This window comes from Amphiura filiformis, chromosome 1 (genome assembly GCF_039555335.1).
Source record: "Amphiura filiformis chromosome 1, Afil_fr2py, whole genome shotgun sequence".
Lineage (NCBI taxonomy): Eukaryota > Metazoa > Echinodermata > Ophiuroidea > Amphilepidida > Amphiuridae > Amphiura > Amphiura filiformis.
The window spans coordinates 30,313,887-30,332,159 of record NC_092628.1 but is presented as its reverse complement, the minus strand read 5'-3'; the positions used below and the strand labels follow the sequence as shown (position 1 = coordinate 30,332,159).

General features: G+C 38.5%; 1 long non-coding RNA gene across 1 annotated transcript; it reads right to left on the bottom strand.

The window, feature by feature from the left end:
* Positions 1-16,441: 16,441 nt before the first annotated feature.
* LOC140165980 (uncharacterized) lies at positions 16,442-18,145 on the bottom strand. Its single transcript, XR_011860796.1, has 3 exons — positions 18,061-18,145; positions 16,652-16,786; positions 16,442-16,523 (listed from the first exon to the last, which is right to left on the bottom strand). It is a non-coding gene; the product is annotated as an uncharacterized lncRNA (long non-coding RNA).
* Positions 18,146-18,273: the final 128 nt, after the last annotated feature.

The following is an 18,273-nucleotide window of genomic DNA, read 5'->3' as shown; positions in this document are numbered from 1 at the left end:
CACCATATATTCTCTCTAGATTTCGAAGAACAAGTGTGGTCTTCTTTTCCATTTGGAGTCTTATTTGGCTGAGAATTAGATGATCATACTCCTCTGTGAAATCGTTCTCATATTGGCTACCGTAGAGTACAGTGTAGTTAGTCTTCATTACGGTTTGTGTTAGAATACTTACTGCGGAATCATCATTCTGTGTGATGATCATTAGATGTCGTGATGTTTCATCCTGGAGGCATTCTTGGATTAAATCCGGTACGTTTCTGTTCACTAAATCACCTGTTTTGTCACACTTTCTCGTGATAATATTAAACACCTCCGCCGTCTCATGTTCTCTCAGTCCTCCAAAATTTCTCCTGACGCTTCTTTCAATTGAACCGGGTATGCTTGCATGAGTCGTGGCATATTTCACCATTGAATAAAAGTCTCGAAGACCATGAAAATCCGCACGAATTTTAATATCAAATTTCGTGCACTTGTAAGCATGGTAACCTTTGACAAGCTTGAGGACATCTGTTGTATTTTCTTTCGAATAAGCTGTACCTCTATTGTGTTTGTTGATTGCTTCAGCTGTTTCCATGAGATCTGTTTTTATTGGATCTGGCCGCGACAATATCACAGCACGGTTCATTTTTGCTGCATCCAACTTCCAATTTGATATCCCGATAACTGAGACGGACGGAAATCCTGTTTTATTAGGATCCAGTAGATTGTGCAGAACTTTAAGAGGATTGGCGTCCGACCTCTCAGCCAGTCCAATTTCATCTAACAAAACAACTGGATACCTCCCATTGGCTCTGTAAGTTTCAGCTGTGTCAAATATCTTTTGAATGCCTTCCGATGTAGAGGACTCAGTTCCTTGAAAAGATAGTTTATATATATATGGTAATCTTTTAAAGAAGTCTTTTTTTGACTCTGATCCTTTCAAATGTGATTCAAGGATATTGACCGAGAGGGATTTACTGCTGCCTGGTTTTCCTACAATAAAAACAGGAATTTTGTTCATTATTGCAGCCAGAAGGACGAACACGTTTTCCTTCAGGGCTTTGTTTCTAGCGATACCCTGTGGCAAGTCCATTAACTCTAACAGGTCATTTTGCTCGGCGTCAATCACACTGTCTACATACGTGCATTGGAACAAACACTTCGATGCAAGTAACTTCCGATATTTACTTCTATCTTCTTCCTTAGCCAGTCTTGAGTGGTAGCAAACGGCAAACGCAAGGATCATACCTCTGTAGTTTTCCTCTTCATAAACCGTTTCTGACACCGCTTTCGGTAGTTTAGCCATACCCTTGTTTTTCAAAAACACATTTATCATCCAATTTGCTACTATTTTGCATCTGTTTACATCACGTAGACTTACGCAGTAAGACGTCTTCTCATGCTGTCGAATGAAAGACTGAGATTCCACAAGCAAATCGACAAAGATTGGATCAATCCTCTCAGAAATTGTCCCATGTACCATTCGCTTGATGTAAACCTTCTCGTCTTTTCTATTCAAGGAACCGAAATCCCAAATGAAGACCATCGTTGTGTCCGGCAGAGGATGAACACGATACACCAACTGGTCAGTATATCCCGAGTCTTTGTTCACTGGTTGTTCTAGGCCAACGTTTGTAGATTCTTTGTCTCTCTTTCTATATGGATTACAGGAAGCAATGCATATCAGATTTTGCGGGAGATATTCGCCGTTGAAACGATGGTGGCACACTATTTCATTCAATGTTCCAAGAAGGGAGGATGTATTGATTTCGTCAAAATATGCCCAAACTTCACTTTGAGTTCCATTGTCCCCGCCTGTTTTCGTTCCTGATAATAATTTGCATCGTTCAACGAACTCGCTAATATCAGATAGCGTAGTTCCAGCATGTACATTGACAATTTCAAATGTTGCCTCGGTAATAGCGGCTAAATATTTGATCAACAGAGTCTTTCCACATCCAGTCTCTCCTTGAACAATGACTGGTACACGGGCATTAATTCTCATCAGAATTAACATCATTTTCAGCATGTTATCAGGGGTGACAACGTAGTTACTCATCAGTTCTCCGTGTTTTTCCAGAAATGCTGCTTCATCAAATGTCTCATCAGTAGTCCTGCACATTATTTGCAACGTCTTTTTGAGATCAGCTTCTGATAAATTCTCATAATCAGGCAGAGAAGCATTCTGGGATTCAAAGTATGTTTTAATTGAGTCTGGTACGTCAGATACAACTCTATACAAAATGGTTATAGTGTTCAGGTCTTGCCTGTTAAAAATTACCAGTTCGTGGTTACTTTTATGCCATTCGATAACGCCTTTCATTCTATTCTCCAGTTGTGTTGCATTTGGTAGTCTAGGCAAGCTTAAGACAGACCTCCTTGGTTCAAAACGTTTCACTAGTTCAAAAGTTGATTCAAAAATGATCTCTACTAGTGATGATCGAATTTTGAGCGGCTTTTTAAAAAAGAAATTGAATTTCCTTTTCATTGCCAATTCCAGTGTCGGTATGGAGAAGAAAACTGACCTGGAAAAATGATCTAAAGCTTTTGCAAGGACATTCAGACACAAATGAACAACAGTGTATGACATTCGTTGTTCTTTGCTAAAAAGTTCGCGAAGGATAACTTTACATCTCGTCCTTTCAATGACCTCAGCCTCATTTCCTTCTTTTTTGTCTAGTGTCCCCTTGATAAGAGCTTCTTTGTATCGACACACAACTTGTATCGGACTATCTACATTTAAAGAGAAGATTAGATCGTCGAAATTCTGCCACCGTATGTGATGACTTCTGAGCATGCTGCATAGTGACAAAGAATCGCGAAGGTAATTACCAAAGGTGTTAGCTACTTCAAGATAAATCCGTTTTCCATACCACTTGAAGAAAACATCACCTACAGTGATCATGCCAACTATAGCGAGTTCAAATACCAATTCATCAAATATTTGAGGCTTCTCTAAGCTAGTTATGTCGAAGTGCAAATCATCATGTTTAGTACTGTTCCTTGTCATATCTTTAATATAAGTTGATAGTTCAACTTTATTCATGTTACCTCCAATTAGAACTGATTTAACACTCATTTGGTTTGTGGATCTTTTAAATACGTAGTTTGTTTTTCCCTGGCCAGCGTGGTCTGAAGTTATTATCTCAATGTTAGGATTGTCTGTTTGTAAGCTTCTTTTCATTTCTTCTTCAGCCATTGGCTTCACTTTGTACACATTACACGATGGAAAATGATGAACTACTGGATGATAGCGGCTTCCGCGACACAAAATAACCAACATGAAGTCTGTGTTTGCTTTAGGCCTATTTTGTAGTCGTTTAATTTCTTCTATGAAATCTATCTGTACTTCATCTCTAAGCTTTTCAACATCTACAAGAAAATATGGCCTTCTGCTTAGGCTTGTTTTACCAGAGAGTGGTCCCCAGCATCGTGCTAAAAAGAGTTTAATTTCTTCGGTGCTTGTTTGCTGATGACAAAAAATGGTCTCACTCGGTTCAGGATATGTTCCAGTCGTGATTGCGCACAATGACATCAAAGTACGAACGTTGTCAATCGATGGGGCATCGACGTCGTAAAATGCGACAAATATATCCCCCGGTTTCAGGATGGAATTGTCGGGATTTGGTGCTTTGACATCTTTAAGTTGACTAATTTGACGATAGATTTCTTTCTGTGTATTTTGTTCGATGAATGTATCCAAATAACGAGCAATAGTGATTAAACTCCTTTTTTGGAAAGGCATGGGCGGCAATGGTCGTTGGAAATCAGGTGCCTTTGGTTCTGTCTGTAGGTCTGCATGGGGACACATGAAATGTAAAAGAGTTTTTATGTCCTCAGAAAAAGACAGTTGGCCATCAATATATCTATATAGGTCCCACAATTGCCTCGAAGTGAAATAGTTCAAACAGAAATGTCGTTCTCTTGTCTCGCGTAAGGTGCATTCCCACGTTTCCAATTCACGCTGAAGTTTAGTTTGTATGTCTTGTAAGATCAATGTAGAAACTGGTTTCCACAATGGTACCTTGATAAAACCTGCTGCACCGTCTAACTGCGAATACAATTCTGCAATATCGTAAGCACTGTTGATATTCTGAAGGAAATTAGCAGCTTCTGACGATGACTTTGATTTGCTTTTTTCGTCTGTTTCCCGTTCAAAGACACAATTAAGTAAAGCACGGCTTCTGATATCATCTAATAACTCACTGCTACAAATTCCATATTGTATTTCTAGGTCAGGGTTCTCCTTCTCCTTTGGATATTCCAAGGTCACGTCGTAAGTATTTGTAGATATGTTACTTGTAAAGCAAAACCGACCACCTTGTACAGATGCCCTAATAATATACATATCAAGTTTTCCATAAGTTGCTGTACTTCTGTAAATATCTTGTAGGAGGTAAATATTGTAATTACATTCTATTACCAAAGATTTAATGTCCAATTGTGGTACACTTATTTGCCGAAGAATCGTTGTGAATTGATCAAAACTTATCTTTTCATGTTCTAAGAACGGCAGCATCTTTCCTTTTAGATCCATAAGTTTCAACCATTCATCTGAGAATTTCCCAAGTGCATCTGCCACATTCATCAGATCTTCATCTCTGATTTCCCTTAGAAAATGCAGGAGGCTTTTAGATTTGGCCATTTCTGCTAAAAGCTGAAAAACGTTTTCATGTTTATTTTCACTCTTCAGTGTCTGTTTGAGCTCTGACAGATTTGAAATGTTACAGAGCCATGTTCCAACGGATTGGTTAATGTCACTGTTAAGGGCAGCCATTTTATCGATATCCTGCTCAGTCGCGGGATATATAGCCAATAGGACATTTCGGAGGAGACTTTGATGTTGTTGATATTCCTCAAACATGACGAGTTCATTGAGGTCAGACTTCAGGTCAGGATGTATATCTTGCATCAAGTGTATTTCCCTCTCCACTGTCTCAGGGGTATCAATGTTCTTCATCACCTCTAGCATATCTTTCAAAAGTATTTTAGTATCTTCAAAGTACTTGCGCGTCGCAAACATTTCTAAAATGAAATCGTATTCTTTGCAACAGTCGTCAACGAGGTACGTAGCAAATCTAGATAACGCCAAATTCGCTTTCTCACTTACTCCTTCCGTCTGTGTAATCGCGCTTAATTTTGCAAATGCAACGTTTTGAAATATAACTGATTCCAATGTGCTCTCCAGGCCATGAATGGTTTCCAAAAATGTACACACTTCTTTGTCCAACTTTCCGATGTCACAAATTCTCCCAGTTTTGTATTGTTTGTTTGCTTTTGTTATGAGTTTCATGTCTTCTTGCTTTATAAATTGATCGCCAAAATCAATATTCATCAGGAATGCATCGCAAGTTGACCGGTGCTTCACATAATCGGTTTTCATTTTACATATTTCGGATAGGTCGCTTTTAAAAGTAATAACATCTTGATCTAGTAGGCACGTGACGAATTTAACAAGAACGCTTTTCTTTTCTTTCTTTTCTTCTGTCTCCAGAATGGTCCAAACAGAATCGTCTAATTTGATTTGTTTCGTTTCGATTATGCGTTTAATGTCCTGTAATAGAGTTCTAAATTTGATAAAATTCGGATGCTCTTTTAGCTTCGACGATAGGTACCCTTCTCGGCAACTCCATTTTATAAATGTGTCCCACAGGGAGGACGCTTGTAATATATCTTCAATTGTGCTCATTGCAAGTGTTTCAAGAACTGTTAAGATAACTTCAACAACACTCCTACGTTCAAAAGCGTCAGTTATGTTGCTAGAAAGATATTGAAAAAGGTTTTCCTTTACTTTCATACTTGGTTTTTGGTCTGCGATTATATGCAAAATATTGCGATATAACAATGACAGCCAAGAATTTGATTCAGTTGTATCGCACTCTTGTTGCTCACGTTTTAAGTAAACCTTGACAAGGTGCGTAACTGTTATCCTAGATTGTTCGAAGCTACTGAAAATCAATTCTTGAAATTCCTGGCATATTTGCATGTCTGCAACATCTTCAAGTACTACAAGATGACCATAAACCTGCTGACAGAATTCTTCCAAGTCTAAACCTTGATGACATGCTTTCACTAACTCTTCTAAGCCATTGGCTATCCATGTGTTAATTTCGCCCGCACCAAATCGTTTCTTTACCTCTTCAGTTATCATTACTTTCAAAACTATATCATAAGACTTTATTCTGTTCCATTCGGGTAGTATATAGTTTTTGACTACATTTCTATCTGACTGTAATATGAAGTTTAACAATCTTTCTTGTCCCAAAAGCCATGGTTCTACCTTCAGAATATCAAGCAATTCTTGTGTAAGGAGTTTTGCTATCCGATCAAACATTGTTGCAACCTTTAATTCATGAAGAATACATAACATGTCCAGTCGCTCCGATTGTTTATATGCATCTAACAGTGTTTTCAGCGCTAACACAATTGTATCTATCAAGCTAGGAAGTAGGTGGGAAAAATCATGATTTTCAGCAAATTTCTCTATAAAATAAAATAGTCCATCTGGAGAATCGATTTTCATCAGCAGCTTTGTAACCATATCAGTCTTGTCATCACTTGGTAGGCTCTTTATTTTGTTCATAAATGAATCGCATAATTCTAATATCACAACATTTGTTATAGGACTTAATTTGTATCCACGGTCATTAATACCGTCAGCAAATGGAACTGCCTCAGATTTTAAGATAGAAAATGAGTAAATGACACCGTGAAGCCACGTACCGTCAGTTTCGAGAAGGAGTCCCATAAGAGCATTCTTAATATGTAGCTTATTTAGCTCAAGTGGTTGCGATAATTGACTTAGTTGTTCAACCGCTGAAAGAAGAACAGAAGCTGACTTTTCACCGATCTGTGGAAAAGGTTTTCCAACATATAATTTACCAAGTAAGATGACAAGAGATAGAAGATAATTTGGATCACGTGGTGTTTGGCTTTCCCCTGTGTTTTCCAAAAGCTGTCTCATCCACTGTACAAACATAATACGAGGTTTATGAGGACGGTATAAACACGTCGTAAAAAAAGCACGAGAAAATCTATCACAGTTGTTTAAAATTTCTTGGAGGTTATTATTGCTTGACTTCATGGCTTGTTCCAGGCAAAGAAGTCTGCCCCTTAACATGCAGTTTTCGAATTCTTCCGTTCCTTCGGATAAGCCGGTGTGAATCAATTCATTACAATTTTCCTCATAATTTATATCATGTGACTTTGTGGGAATGCTTTTGATACCAGCTGATATTGAAAAAAAAAATGTGGCAGGTTGTGGCTCAAGATATATTGCACATTTCCCATAAAACCACTCTTCAGTGTTTTCGCTATGTGTCTTGAAGAAAGTGGTTGTTGAATTGCAATCGAACGTCTTATACTTGTTTTGATTTGTTTTTATACTGATAGTAAGGCAGATGGTGGGTCCGTGACTAGGTTTGTCTACGTTACTTCCGTGTATTGCGCTAACAGGTGTTGCGACCACAAAGTCTATAATCTGTAAAAAAACACATTATTGCAAATCACTGATTTGTAGTCAGTCTCAGACATCAGAGGATGATTTAAGCACTTCCCAGCAAGTCTTGCGGTTAGCACAGCTGTGTGAGTGAACATGACACCACTGCCCGCCCACTGCATACACACGTGCATGGTTAAATTTGAATTTGGACAGATATATTTACAATACAAACACCTTCAAAAAGTTGGTCGATTTCACATTTTATGTTATGTACAGAAGGTGTGAATTATCCTTCATGCATACATCACTTTAGATCTGAAATCGACCAAGTAATGACGACACACGGGCAATTCTAAAACAACATCTTTTGCACAGAGTTCAATGTGATTTGAAAAGTAAAGTGGCAGTTGAAACTCTAGTGATAACACTTTTACAGTGCATGATGGGGCTTCCTTAAATCATCCTCTGCTCAGACATACGCTCATATTGGAAATGTAACCAGTGTTTCAAAAAGGGGGTAGCTTTGAACGAATGTGATGGGACTCAATTTCATTCATTATTATGTTTTCAGGGTTATTAGGAGTTAAGAAAACCTAATAATGATAATATTGGATGGCTTATTTCGCATGATACCATAACATATCGGATTCGCCATACAAATATCGAACTCGCCGTTGGCTCGTCCGATATTTTTATGACTCATCCGATATGTTATGGTATCATGCTCAGCCATCCAATATTATATCATTATTATGTTTTGATGAATCTAAGAGTGTGAAAATATTGGATCCAAAACATGATAATGATACAACTGGATGTTTTACGTCCAATGTTTATTGGTCTCGATATGAGTTTTAAAATATTGGACTCGACTACGTCTCGTCCAATTATTTAAAACTCATAACTCGTCCAATAAATATGGGCTCAATCGATCCAATTTTATATCAATATCTATGCTGACCAACAGATCGTTCTACGGTTTCACGATTTAAATTACTATATTGCCGAGAAGGCATTAAGACAAACAGCATGCATGTGAAATGTTCCAAAGGTTAATGATCGAGAACGAAAAGAACAGATTAACTTTATCATGTTTGTCTCCCTATGCATAGGTGCGTATATTTATGGCCTTTACAATATTTTCTTATGTTCTTGATTAGGTATGAGGTATACTGTATACTAAGTATTAAAATAAAAAATAGTTCTATTAAATGAAATCCAATAAAATGTCCGTCTGAAACATAGGTGCCCCCACCCCGAAATATCAGGGATAAAATGAGGACATCAAACAAAGAGTAAAGTAAAATGAATAAAAATGGGACAAATGGGGTCAAAAAGTTGGCTTTGCCCTCTCACACTCAAATCCTGGGAAATTGAATAGCGCCCCACGAATGGGCCGTCATACAAATATGGTCAAATGCGATGGGACATGGCTGGCTCATGACATAATCCCAAAGGTGACTGGTGGCATTTCTAACAAAAAATATTTATCTTAAAGATCTGTATCTTCTCGTCATAATGGACTTCAAATTTAAGCTGTCAAATATTGGTCGATATACATTTTTACAAAATATTAGTATTGTGACATACCGTTACGCAGTATGAGAAATACGACTAATAAATTTACCATCGTGGTGTAAGCGTTACTAGTACTTTGCTTGCCGGATTATACCTCCCAAGAATAATAATGATCAAACAAGATCCAGGGGTATATTATGCCATTCACATTTTGGAGAGTCAGGGCCCTAATAATACTTACGTTCACATTTTTCAGAGTGTGTTCCGAATGTTTGAAGTCGTGATGGCACTGATCGCAAATATACAGATTACAATTCTTGCATGTATAACGGATCTGTCGATTGTGTTCACATGTGCGAAGCTGCTGCTTCTAAAAATGAGAATGAATTAACAAAAGTAAAATCACTGGTGAAAAAGACTGCAACATGCAACAGATAAAATTAATCAAAAAATTCAAATTTTATATAATAGCCCATATATACTTCACCACACTCAACCCAACACCATCTTACAAACACATCTCGCATGCCCTACACACCCACCTATATCCACTGATGCACTCCCACACTAATCATTGATGTACTAAATCACATCCTATTACAATATCAATGTTACAACATGATAAAAATATGATAATGAACATAATTTTGTCAACCTTGCCGTACCCAAACCAATCCTTCATTAATAGTGGAGAATTGGTACCCATGGACTGACACGCTTCTGTACAATACTGACAGCGGGACTGACGGTAAGCCAACCTGTACCCACACATGGACAGACACCGTTGCCGTATCGATTCCAATACCGACGGTAGCCAAGCTTTACCTATGCATGGACAGATATCGTTACCGTACTCATAGTAGTACTCCAAGAATAGTGACTTAACCTATACCATGAACACCTTCGCCGTATCCACACCAATACGCCATGATTGGTAGACCAACATGCACCAATATCAATACTACAAGATTGTTAGTTCTATTGTTAGGGTAATCTGCATCCATGGGCTGACCCCCTTACCGTACTCAAGATTAACAATGGTAGGCCAACTTGTACCCATGGACTGACCATGCGCGTATTTTTTTTTTTGGGGGGGCTTTAGCGCCAGCCCCGGGGTAAAAAGTAGGGGCAGCAAAAATGAAGGGCGGCGGAAGATAAAGGGGCGGCAAAAAGAGTAAGAAAAGAAACAAGGTTGGGCCATAAGGGGCGGCAAGAATAATTATGAAAAATTATTGTAAAGTAATAAAAGTATACCTTTTTGACTGTCAACAGGGCGACAGCTGTAAGCTGTATGGGTATTAGGGGGGTGTAACCCCGGGGGTGTAACACCTGTAAAATGAAACTGAAAAAATTTGGTGAAACATTTTTGCTCCTACCCCCCCGGTAGAGAAAACGGGATGAGAAAACTAGTTCTTTGACTAAAGTTTCTGTCAGAGAAGAACGGCACTTGTTTACATTTTGAGAGCGTGTAGAGCGTAAACACGGAAGTGGGGTTCTGTTTGGCTGAATTAATCGTCTGACAATCATAGCAACAGACCGATAATCTGATTGGCGGATTGTGCGTCACATTGTTAGTCGGCGCCCTTGAAGTGAACAAAAAGCGTATGTCGCTCATTATCAGGGCGCTCGCGTCAATCTGAGCAAGGGACTGTCGTTCTTCTCTGAAACCTCTGAATGTAATTGAAATCATGCTCTTATAAAATGCCCATATTCACATGACTTTCTGATGTGGACGTTGTAACAGATATCGAAAACTCGTTTTTGTTGTTGCTGGAAATCACTTCAAACTATCGTACACGTAGATATTTTGTATTACTAGCAGGTATGAACTAACAACCGAGCTCTTTTATAGTTATTGAAATTACTTACCTCAGGTTGGCTTTCATTTGGATTTGATTGGGAAGTGTTTTCTTCCTTAACCATGTTAACGTCGTTGTTATCAGAAGCAGCAACAGAAGTGTCTTCTTCGTTTGTGCCTGTATCACTGCCGATGGCCTCTTGTGATGTAGGGATATCCTAGTAAAAAAAACATGAATCTTTTTTATAATACGATACGCCCTACCCTACTATGTGGTATCAAATGCTTTGAGAAATGCTGAATATCATGTTCTATATCAACATCCTATAAATTCGTTTGAGTTCAACATCCTTTAATTGTATTCATTATGGATTTGAACTCATTACCTTCGGATCTCTACAGGACTTTCTGATGCGGACGTGTGATCGAAAACTCGTTTTTTGTTGTTGCTGGAAATCACTTTAAACTATTGTAGATATTTTTTTTTACTAGCAGGTATGAACTAACAAGCGAGCACCTTTATAGTTATTAAAGTTGCTTACCCCAGGTTGGCTTTCATTTGGATTTGATTGGGAAGTGTTTTCTTCTTTAACGTCTTTGTTATCAGCAGCAGCAGCAGCAGAAGAGTCTTCTTCTTTTGTGCCAGTATCACTGCCGATGGCCTCTTGTGATGTGGGGATTTCCTGATAAAAAAAAAACATGTATCTTTTTATAATACGATACGCCCTACCCTATTATGTGGTATCAAATGCTTTGAGAAATGCTGAATAGTATGTTCTATATTAACATCCTATAAATTCGTTTGAGTTCAACATCCTTTAATTGTATTCATTATGGATTTGAACTCATTACCTTCGGATCTCTACTTACATTAATCTCACCGACTAAGCATACAACAAGAAAACTAGAGCAAAGGAATCAAAGCTAAGTAGATATATCTTCGTCCCCAAACACGTGCTTTACGGGATGAGAAAACTAGTTCTTTGACTAATTGAAATCCTGCTCAGCACTTTATTTCACCACCCATATTCATGATATTACACATTTCTGATACATTGATAGCTCTAATAAAATGCCCATATTCACAGGACTTTCTGATGCGGACGTGTGATCGAAAACTCGTTTTGTTGTTGTTGCTGGAAATCACTTTAAACTATTGTAGATATTTTTTTACTAGCAGGTATGAACTAACAAGCGAGCACCTTTATAGTTATTAAAGTTGCTTACCCCAGGTTGGCTTTCATTTGGATTTGATTGGGAAGTGTTTTCTTCTTTAACGTCTTTATTATCAGCAGCAGCAGAACAGTCTTCTTCTTTTGTGCCAGTATCACTGCCGATGGCCTCTTGTGATGTGGGGATTTCCTAGTAAAAAAAAAACATGTATCTTTTTATAACACGATACGCCCTACCCTATTATGTGGTATCAAATGATTTGAGATATGCTGAATATTATGTTCTATATCAACATCCGATAAATTCGTTTGAGTTCAACATCCTTTAATTGTAGACCGACCGACCAACCTGATGCCCTTAACGTATCCATATCAATACTCCTTGCAGTACCCATATAAATATTCCAAGATTGTTAGGCTAACCAGCATTCATGGACTGATTCCCTTACACATAAATACCTATATGGTAGGTCAATCTGTACACATGGACTGATGCCCTTGCCGCCGTACCCACACCAATACTCCAATATTGGTAGACATAACTGTACCTATGAAATCCCCTTGTCGTACCCATATCGATACTCCAAGATTGGTAGGCTAACCTGCATTCAAGGACTAACACCTTACCGTATACTTATGAATATCAATGGTAGGCCAACCTGTACCATGGACTAACACCCTCGCGGCCATACCCATGCCAATACTCCAAGAATGCTTGACAATCCTGTACCCACGTGTGACCAATGTGCAATCCTAAATGTAACATTCATTTTGTCTGATATTACTGACAGTGCAAGCGATATATGAAAAATGAATTGAAAAATGAAACACATGAAATATCAATCTCTTTAATTAAAGAGGCGTGGTAAAAAAATTCATGTTCTGCCTACCATTAAAACAATATGTTGTTTCCAAATGTTGAGTTGTATTGCTTCAGCGGTTTTGATATGAGATGCTAACACGTGTATAGCAATACCCCATAAGATAGTACCTACACTTTCGGTGTGGTTTATACCACAATCATAATTCGATTTTGTTCACACCATTAAACGAAAAATATCTCGGTCGTTAATTTCACTGGGATAATGAGAAAAATGAGCTTTCTTCTGATAGTAAAATACTGATCTGATACTACTGATGGGAAAAATGGGGAGAAGAGGTCTAGTAGACCTCACCTCCTTTTGCAGTTTGGGAGTGGAAGAAGCCAGGGTAGGAGTACTCTTCCCCGCATCATCAGCATCCACCTTCAGAATCTTGGTAAAACATTTTACCACAACCACATATATTTTCTTGACATGGATTTGAAGTTTTGAGCTCTACTGGCTTATGTGCTCGCCGTGAATTTTTGCATAAACTGTCTTTATCGACCACGTTAGGTTATTTGACAAATTGTGCCAGATATCCTGCCCAGGACTCATTACACCACTTATGTTACACACAAAACAACCGAATATTGATGCGATCTTTCTAATGGCATTAGATCCATTAATACCATGAATACGGTATTTTATAGTTATTGAAGTTACTTACCTCAGGTTGACTTTCACTTAGATTAGATTGAGAAGTGTTTGCGTCCTTAACGGCTTTGTAATCAGCAGCAGCAGAAGGGTGCTCTTCATTTGTGCCCGGATCACTGCCTAAGATCAGTTGCGATGCGGCAATTTCCTTGAAGAAACAAACACGAAACTTGTTATAACATGGTACGCCATACTCGTGTAGTATAATTTTTAAGTAATGTTGGTTCTTTCGAGAACCGCTTTCATATAAACCGAGAAACTTTAAGGAAGAATGATACGTATGAGGATGTTTAGAAAGAAAAAAGTCCTAAAACCGCCCTAACTACTGTAACACTCAACTTTTCGGGGCTCCCCTAAAGAAAAAAAGAGTCCGAAACAAGTCCGAAAACCGCCCTAACTACGATAACACTAAACTTTTCGGGGCTCCTAATTTCAATAACGCTAATACAAAGACACCCTCATTCATTTTGTCCTTATGCTTAGGCTTGGTGGGGGCGGGCGCAAAATACAATTATCGGGGGCAAAAGCGAACAAAATGTCCCTGTTGATTTAGCTCTTATTCCCGCTAATAGCGTAACTATACTCCCAAAATAGTGATGCCTATTGTTTTTGAGAACCGCCTTGTTACAAACCGAGAAAATTTAAGGAAGAATGATACGTAAACGAGGATGTTTAAAAGAACAACAAGTCCGAAAACCGCCCTAACTACGGTAACGTGGTGGGGGCGGGCGCCAAATACAATTTTCAGGGGCAAAAGCGAACAAAATGTCCCGGTTGATTTAGCTCTTATTCCCGCTAATAGCGTAATTATACTCCCAAAATAGTGCTGCCCATTGCTTTTGAGAACCGTCTTGTTACAAACCGAGAAAATTTAAGGAAGAATGATATATGTAAACGAGGATGTTTCGGTTTAAACTAGTGTAGATATTTTGTTACCAGCACGTATGAACTAACAACCGAGTTCTTTTATAGTTATTGAAGTTACTTACCTCAGGTTGACTTTCATTAAGATTTGATTGGGAAGTGTTTGTGTCCTTAACGGCTTTGTAATCAGCAGCAGCAGAAGAGTGCTCTTCATTTGTGCCCGGATCACTGCCTAAGATCAGTTGCGATGCGGCAATTTCCTTGTAGAAATAAACATGAAACTTGTTATAACATATGGTACGCCATTCTCGTGTAGTATCCTTTTTAAGTAATGTTGGTTATCATATTCTAAAATGTGAGAACCACGTCCCATAGGCTTAATCTTGCCTGTAAAAATGGTGCTGTTGAACTTACTTATCCCAGATTGCTTCATTTGGATTTGATTGGGAAGTGTTTTTGCGATGTGAGAATTTTCTGGTAAGAATAAACATGAAACATGATACGCCGTACCCTCTATGGGGTATTAAATCCTTTTTTATTTTTGGTAATGCTGATTATTATGTTCTATAATTTGAGTCTAGCATTCAATAAGTTTGAACTTAAATGCTCGAAGATATTTTGTTACCAGCACGTATGAACTAATAACCGAGCTCTTTTATAGTTTTTGACGTTACTTACCCCAGGTTGGCTTTCATTTGGATTTGATTGGGAAGTGTTTTCTTCCTTAACGTCGTTGTTATCAGAAGCAGCAACAGAAGCGTCTTCTTCTGCTTTTGTGCCTGTATCACTCTTGATGGCCTCTTGCGATGTGGGATTTCCTAGTATAATTTAAATTAACATGAATCTTTTTATAACACGATATGCCCAAATCCTTTGGGAATGCTGGTTATGAATAATTTGAGTACAACATCTTATAATTTCGAATCTGACTTGTAGACTAACCTATATCCATGGACTGACACCCTTAACGTATCCCCCTACAAATACATTAAGATGAAAAGAGCTACCTGTACCCATTATTGACTCCCCTTGCCGTACCCATATATCAATGGTAGGCCAACCTGTATCCATGGACTGATACCCTTGGTACCCATACCAATACTCAAATAGGTAGCCCTACCTATACCCATGAAATACCCCTGCCGTACCCATATCGATACTCCAAGATTAGTAAGCTAATATGCATGTACCCACGGACTGATACCCTTACCTCTGTACCCATACCAATACTCCAAGAATGGTAGGCTTATACCTGCATCCAGGGACTGACTCCCTTACCGTACTTATGAATACCAATGCCCGGTCCCCGCACTCCGTGCATCCGCGGGTATTCATGCTTGTCGGTGAACTTTAAAAACACCCCCTTTTGCATCTCATTTCGCGAAGTTTTTAGGGGAAAATCACCCCTTTTTTTTTCTATTTCTCGAATTATTTGCCCTTCGAAAATACCCCTATTTTCGCTGAAACACGAACGATATTTCTAATATGACGTGATGCGGGAACCCGCTTTGTTGGAGTATTGAACCAGAACCAGAACCAGAATATGCCCTTTTCTGGCAAAAACGCGTAGGCTGCTTGATGAAAATACGCTTTTTTTCTCAATTTCGCGAACACGTGGTTTGAAAAAACACCCCTTTTTTGCGTGTTTCGCGAATCGCGTTTCTTCATCTGAAAGCACCCCTTATTTCGCGAAATTTTCGACGAGCATGAATACCCGCGGATGCACGGAGTGCGGGGACCGGGTACCAATGGTAGGCAAACTGTACCCATGGACTGACACCCTTGACACTGTACCCATACCAATATTCCAAGAATGGTAGGCTTCATAGGCGTAGATCCCGGGGAAATCCCCCCAATATTTTGCCTGGGGGATGGTTTTAGGTCTAAATCGGGCCAATGCAAGTACTGCATACCATGGGATTTCCTGCATTGATTTGTGTTTGCATTGACAATACATGGATGAGTGCACACAACAGTAAATGGGAAACCGTTCTAGTAGCAAATATATTAACAGTGGACATCCCGTACTATTAATATCATAGATTTGTTACCAGCCCGTTTGAAAACAATTGATCGTTTTTATGGTTAGAGAAGTTACTTACCCCAAATTGGCTTTCATTTGGATTTGATATAGAAGTGTGTTCTTCCTTAACGCCTTTGTTATCAGCAGCAGCAGAAGGGTCTTCTGCATTTCTGTCCGGATCACGGCCGACCTGTTGTGATGTGGGGAATTCCTAGTAAAATAAACATGAAAGTAACTCTTTATAACATAATACACCCTTTTTATGTGGAATCCATTTTTAATGTAATGCTGGTTATTATGTTCTAAATGGAAATAGTCCGAGTTATTGAAATTACTTACCCCAGATTGGCTTTCATTTGGATTTGATTGATAAACTTTATCTTCCTTGATGTCTTTATTTTGAGCAGCAGCAGACGGGTCGTCTAGATTTGTGCCTGGATCACCGGCGAAGACTTTTTCTGATGTGAAAATTTTCTAATAAAAATAAAGAGACCTTAGGCTAAAAAAAGAACAAATTTGTAGGCAATACTGTACCCATGGAATGACACCATGACCATTGCCATACCCATAACAATACTCCAAGATTAAGAATGTTTGACCAAACTGTACCCATGCATGGAATGACAAACCTTACCGTACCCTTAACATTACTCCTAGAAGTGTTGGCCAACATGTACCACTGGAATCCCCTTGTCGTACCCATACCAATACTCCCAGATTGGTAGACTAACCTACATCCATGGACTGACACACTTACCGTACCCATACCCATACTCCAAAAAATGGTAGACCGACCAGTACCCAAATGGACTGACACCTTTGCCATACCGTACCAATTATCAACTTGAGATTATAATCTGATCTACTGGACTTACGTTTTGATGAGTGGCAATATTTCACATCATATCTCGGATGCATCATCAGGCCCACTGATGTTATTACCACTCATCAAAACGTAAGTCCAGTAGATCAGATTATAATCTCAAGTTCATATTTGTTATTACCTGGATGAATGATAATCTTCACAATCGTATACCGTACCAATACTCACAAGTTTTACCCATATGCATTCCTCAATATAGGCCTACTCTCTGTCCTTTCTTATTATTACTCACGCTGCAAGTGTGCTCCTTGGAACGATATTTCCAAAGAAGAAATAAATGAAATATTACACTGACTCTTTAATACAATTAGATCAATTACCTTGGCTAGACCCGGACTCAATAGGGACATTTATTTAATCTACACCAGGCACAAAAAGAAACTCGTTAGTTATAGTCATCATTGCTGTTCAACAATCTGGTAATTTTGATTATTCTGAAATAAACATTTTGTTAATCATTGTTAATTGGACTTTGCTTTCTCATTTGACACCTGTTCTTAAAAATCGAGCAAGAATTGACCAGGATATGCGCCTCCAAACCCTCAAACCCCAAAATGAAAAGTTGCAATTTTAACGATTCAATTGTGCCTGTGTGCTTTATGCCCGTGGTGCTTTTGTGCAATACAACGATGCGTTCCCATTAAAAATCGTTGAAATTGCAACTTTTGATTTTGGGGTTTGAGGCTTTGGAGGCCCATATCTTGGTCAATTCTTGTTCGATTTTCACGAACAGGGTATCAAATGAGAAAGCAAAGTCCAATTTACAAAATGTATATTTCAGAATAATCCAAAATTATAAAGTTGTTGAACAGCAAAGATGACTATAATTGAAGAGTTTCTTTTTGTAGCTGGTGTATATATTTACCTGTAAAGTATTTTCTTTCTTCTCTTGCAGCTTAAGAGAGATAGAAGTCTTGGTAGAAGCACTCTTTTGCACATCATCAGCATCCACACTTGGTATATTCTTTTCGGTGTTAACATGTAGACAAACAATATAATTAGTAAAGATCAAAAACATTTTACCACAACCACATATATTTTCTTGACATGGATTTGAAGTTTTGAGCTCTACTGGCTT